The sequence below is a fragment of the Lolium rigidum genome, chromosome 3 (genome assembly GCF_022539505.1).
Source record: "Lolium rigidum isolate FL_2022 chromosome 3, APGP_CSIRO_Lrig_0.1, whole genome shotgun sequence".
Lineage (NCBI taxonomy): Eukaryota > Viridiplantae > Streptophyta > Magnoliopsida > Poales > Poaceae > Lolium > Lolium rigidum.
The window spans coordinates 348,191,959-348,197,244 of NC_061510.1; positions in this window are offsets into that span (position 1 = coordinate 348,191,959).

A 5,286-nucleotide genomic window follows, 5' to 3' on the forward strand; every position below is an offset into this window, starting at 1 on the left:
GGCAAAACACAAGATTTAAACCAGATCTATATGTATCAATCTTATTTTAATAAAAGTTTTTGTTGGTTCCAAAATTTGGAACTAGGGAAATTCATTTTGTTTGTTTTGAAATTTTTGGGTTGTTACAAACCCTTCCCCCTTAAACAAATCTCGTCCCGAGATTTTAAGAAAAGTTAGGTTCCTAAGAAAGATTGAGCGAGTGAGATTAACAGGGGAACATACTTGGCATGGCCTGGGGTGCTTCTCGTGCTTCGGTGGTATTCAAGCGGTAGTAACGACCGTTGCGGTTGTTTGGGTAGTTTGGGGCGAACTTTCTTCCGGTTGTGACACAGCGCTGCTGCTGGGCGAGTGCAGCGGTATTGAGGGCAATCCTGGCAAGCTTCTTGGGGCATTCATTGGAGTAATGACCCACAGTTCCACATTCATAGCAGGTTACCGTTGACTTGTCCTTTTGGGCAATGGGTACAGCATTGCTTCCGAGTCCTTGGGGCATTGTTGGCGGCTTTCATCGGGCACTTTTTAGAGTAATGACCAGTAACACCACATTCATAGCAAGTCACAGTGGACTTGTCTCCGGGGGCATGGTTGGGTATTGGGATGAGCTGCTCCAGGTGATGCTATCCTCACGCGGAGGCGAGCAATGAGGTAGTCCTTCTTGGCGTGTTGATGACGAAGTGCCTTGCGCTCCATTGCAAGGATGTTGATGGTGTCGATCATTTTGGCGTGCTCAATGTGCATCTGGTTGGCTTGGGCACGGGGGTTGTTGCGGGTAGGAGGGGCCATCTGAACAATGAGGTAGATCATAAGATAAGGGGGGAATTTCTATGGTTGGTTTGAGATAAAATTTGAAAAGTTCCAAACTTGAGTAGTGTTGAGGGGGTACAACCAACAACACTTTTTCATTCATACCAAGCATCACACATTACAAATCTAACACACCGTTGGTTTGAAGAACCATTCATCGCTCTACGATACAAGGGGATCCTGATACAAACTCTTGCGTAGGTGTGAGTTCTACTAAAGTGATCAAGTGTGCAAAATTTTAGGTAGAATTTCAAGGAAAAGTAGAGCATGGACTTCTCCTTTTGAAAAGATTTCAAGGATAAGAGTGAGAATAAGTTTTCATAAATATTCACTTCATTGGTTTTGAAACTAAGTTTTTCGGACGTCCATTCTAACTAGGGTCTCCTAAGGTCAAACAATGGCTCGATACCAACTTGTCAACACCCGGATTTTTAAGTCCGGATGCCTATTATGCCATTCATCGCAATCCCGGGAATATTGTTTTTGCGAGACATAATAGATTGATATCACAACACATCATTCATTACAACACATAATCGTCTTACAACAAAGGATCACATGATCCAGTCTTAATACATCATAGTGGATCTAGAGATCCTATTACAAAACACATAGCGGAAGCGAAGATAGTAGCGGTCGTGGTCCATCTATTCCACGAGCAACGCGTTGACGTCGGGAGTGGTCCTAGTTGTCGTAGACGTCCCGCTGTCCATCTTCCTCGTACTCGCTGTTCTCCTTCATAGTCCGGCCATTTGAATAGCCGGGGACAAAGCCATGAGTACTTTAAAGTACTCGCAAACTAATACTAATGTAAGTACGAACATTTACGGTAAGGGGTGCTAAGCTCTAGTTTCTTTTGCATAAAGCCAATTTTAGTTCACAAGTATTTGAAATCAAGACCTTTCATGTGCTAACTAACTCAAGTGGGAACATTAGTGTCATTCCCACAACCTTTGTTGTAATTCAAGTCAAACTCAACATTCACCTTTCAAAAGCAAAAATCACAAGTCATATGTCACATTTTTGAAAATGGTCTGATGACGGAACAGTATGGCCTTTCCAACCGTCCTTAACCGTGGACGCGGCTATTCGAATAGGTTTACACTCTGCAGAGGTTGTACGCTTGTGCCACAACTTTTGATTACATCCGTCAGGGGTAACCCTGAATAATCGTAACTCAGTACGCGGATCATCAACCATAACCTTTCACTTACATATCCTAGTATAGGTACCTCTCCCCATGAGCTTGGCCTCCCAGTGAAGACCGACTGTCAACCTGGGAACTGCACAGGGCTTGGGCCGGACATTCACCTCATCTTTAACGTCGTTTCTTTTGTGGTGGAGGCAGCTTTCGGCATAACCCCAATGACGCTTGTTTAGAGGGAACCCATACTAAGACACATAAACTTCCAGTTAAGCCCTACCCATAATCAGGTATTGTGGGGGTACTTGTAAATTGGAATGGTATCGCATCCGAACCCAACCATCGGTTTTCGTAAAATTCACCAAGTCCTTCTCAAGTCATATTCACCTTCAAAATCTTTCAATAGAATGAATCATCATTCCAAGGTTTTCAAAGTCCTTTCATTGCACATATTCCCATCTAGAGTAGTCATTTTCAATTTAGCACTAGCATCTAAGTATGAGGGGTGCTAAGTAATTTGCTTTGCTTCTAGGCTAACTTTGATACTCTTGTACTAATCCAATACTAACCAAGTGAATCATAAATCAAAAAGTACTTTAAAAAAAACAAAAGTAGATAAAGCTTGTAGAGTAAAACTGGGAAATAGGATCATTAAGCATAAAGGAAAAGTAATGGTGCCTTGCTCGTGAGGAGCTTTGCACTTGGGTAGTCTTGCAAGAATATTAGCTTGCCTTGGTTGGGGTATGGATCAAAATGTTCCTCCTTCTTCTCCGTAGATGTTCTCGTCGTCTCCTTCGTAGCCTTCGGCACTAGCGTCTATAAATACGAATACGGGGTATACAATCACCACACATGTTCAAGAGCTATAAAAAGCACACACATAAATCACACCAACTATTCTAGCATTATCACCTTGTCATCATGTGGGTTGATATGGTTTTATTCTTAAGAAAAATAATTTCCTCTCATTATATATGTAAATGATAGTTTCCTTTTAATTCTTGAGGAATAATTTCCTCTCATTGAATCTTCTTAAGATTTAATTTCTCAAACCATCACACATGAGTTTATGTTGACCTAAGTCAACCATTCATCATCATCATTTGAGAAAATGATTTAAATGAGGTAGAGATACCTCATACCATTTAATAATGCCTATTATGATTTAAAATCTCCAGGTATTTCATGTGAGAGTATTTGACCAGGGGTTCAAACTTCATATGAAAATACTTGGGACAAGATTTAAATGAAGTGATACACCTCATATAATTTACCCCAGTAACTAGCATCACTCATTACTATTAAGTGGGTAAATGTGTTGTTTTCTTATTTAGGAAAAATAATTTCCTCTCATACTAAATAAGGTTTACTTTTAATTACTTAGAGAAATAATTTCCTCTCATTGTCTTATTAAGATTTAATTTCTCTCATGAACAATATATGACCTAGGTTGACCAAAGTCAACCTCTTCATACTTATTATTTGAGAAAATGATTTAAATGAGGTAAACACCTCATACCTTTTAGGTCCTAACATGGTAAAGATTTAATATCATCAAATAATTCCATATGAGAATTGATAGCCCATGGTCTCTACCTCATGTAGAATTACTTGAGACAAAGATTTAAATGAGAGGGATACTTCCCATATGATTTAATAATTAGTTGGAACGATTTAAATGCTACTATTGAGGTGGTTTAATATTCTCAAATAACAGGAATGATACCATGTTGACCAAGGTCAACACTTCACATTTATTATTTGAGGAAGGTGATTTAATTGGGATTCATCATCTCATGTGATTTAAATAACTAATGCAATTTAAATACTATGTTGATTTAAATGAGGTGCTACACCTCATAGATTTGCAAACCTAATTTTGAACATAATTTAAATGAGGTGGTGCACCTCATGCCTTAACAACACCTAGTAATGATTTAATATCATCAACTAATTCAATATGAGATTTAGCTAACCATGGTATCTACCTCATGTTGAATTAGTTGAGACAAGATGTAAATGAGAGGGAAGCTCTCATACATTTTAATTCTAGTATAGCAAGGATTTAATATCACCACAATTCCTATGAGACCTAAATGACCAGAGTCTCTACTACATTTTGAATTGGTGGTGACAAGATTTAAATGAGAGAAACACTCCCATATGATTTCCTAATAGTTTTGAACAATATCTTTGACTATAAATAGCCATAGGGTCATTTAAATCAACTAAGCCATGATCATTCAAATTAGGCATGGCATATTTTTGTAGAAACAATTAGTATAAGTGAAATGTGAATTATTGGAGGTGGAATTAACTGAAAAGAATTTATGGTTGATTTTTAATAATTATTTGAAGTGGAAAAAGGCTCTGCCTTGTTATTTTTGTCACATTTATTCTACAACAAAACTAGAGTTGAGGCCAGTGTAGTATTGTAGATAATTTATCAAGGTTTCCAAATATATAAAATTTATTCAATTTGGTTTGGTAGATTTTATTCTATTTAATTTTCAAAACAGCATCTGAGAAACAATAATTAAATTCGAAATTTCTTTGTTTGAATTGTGGGCTTGGCGGGAAAATAAACGGGCCAGGGGAAGAACGAGGGAGGTGGGCCGGCCCAGTAGCGCGTCCACGCAACGGGCCGACTGACAGTGCGGGGACCACACGTCAGCGGGATTAACTCACCGAACCGGTACGGGAAGTGAGGAGCGTTGGATCAGGCGATGATCCAACGGCTGGAGGTTGTCGTCGTCGACGGCGAGAAGCAGCGGCGGGCTCGGCGGCAGTAGGGGGTCGGAGGGCGCCTCTGGGCTCCGGCGAGCGTCTTCAGGGTGCGCCGCGACGTTGTCGATGATGGTGAAGCCGATGGAAGCGGTTGCGTCGTCGGGGAGGTCTCCTTCTCCGGCGAGCTTTGGCTACGGGCGGCGGCGGTGAGCTAGCGATTGGGGCGAGACGGTGGCTAATCGATGAAATTGGAGGGACGAGGAGATCTGTGGTGAGGAGAGGAAGCGAATGGTGTGCTCAGTTCACTGGGAGAGGCTCCCCTTTTATAGGAGCGAGAGGTGGCTGTGGCGCCCGGCTAGGGTCGTCGTCGTCGCCGTCGTTCCAGGGCGACGAAGAGGCAAGGGATGGGCGCACTGGGTTTCTGCTGCTCTGGTGATGACGATGAGCGTGATCGTGGCGCGGCAGAGGGTCTGTGGCGATGGGGAGCTTGATGGGAACGCTCAGCACCGTGGCGGGTCACGTCGATGATGACGTTGGCCATGGCGTTCCCGCGGACCATCGGACATGTCCTGGCGGCTCCCGGTGGCCTCGGCGCGTCTGCGGCGAGCGGT